Below are 248 nucleotides of genomic sequence, written 5' to 3'. Positions count from 1 at the left end.
GTCAAGAGTGAATAGGCATCTTCTAGGCAAGCGCGCTCCATCTTAGGCTGCATCATCACTTGCCACCAGGTCAGATTGCAGCCAAGCGCTAGTCTATAAATTAAAAAAAACAATATAGGGTCGTCTCAGCCGCGTGTAGAAAGAAACGTAGCTTACGTGTTATTGTATCTATTACAGAGAGCAGCCGATTTTCACGTGCAAGGCGCACGTGTTTCACATAGACCCCAAGACGAAGCGCTCGTGGATGT

Source organism: Maniola hyperantus, chromosome 7, assembly GCF_902806685.2.
Source record: "Maniola hyperantus chromosome 7, iAphHyp1.2, whole genome shotgun sequence".
Taxonomy (NCBI): domain Eukaryota; kingdom Metazoa; phylum Arthropoda; class Insecta; order Lepidoptera; family Nymphalidae; genus Maniola; species Maniola hyperantus.
The sequence above is the reverse complement of the archived record's forward strand: the minus strand, read 5'-3'. Positions refer to the sequence as shown.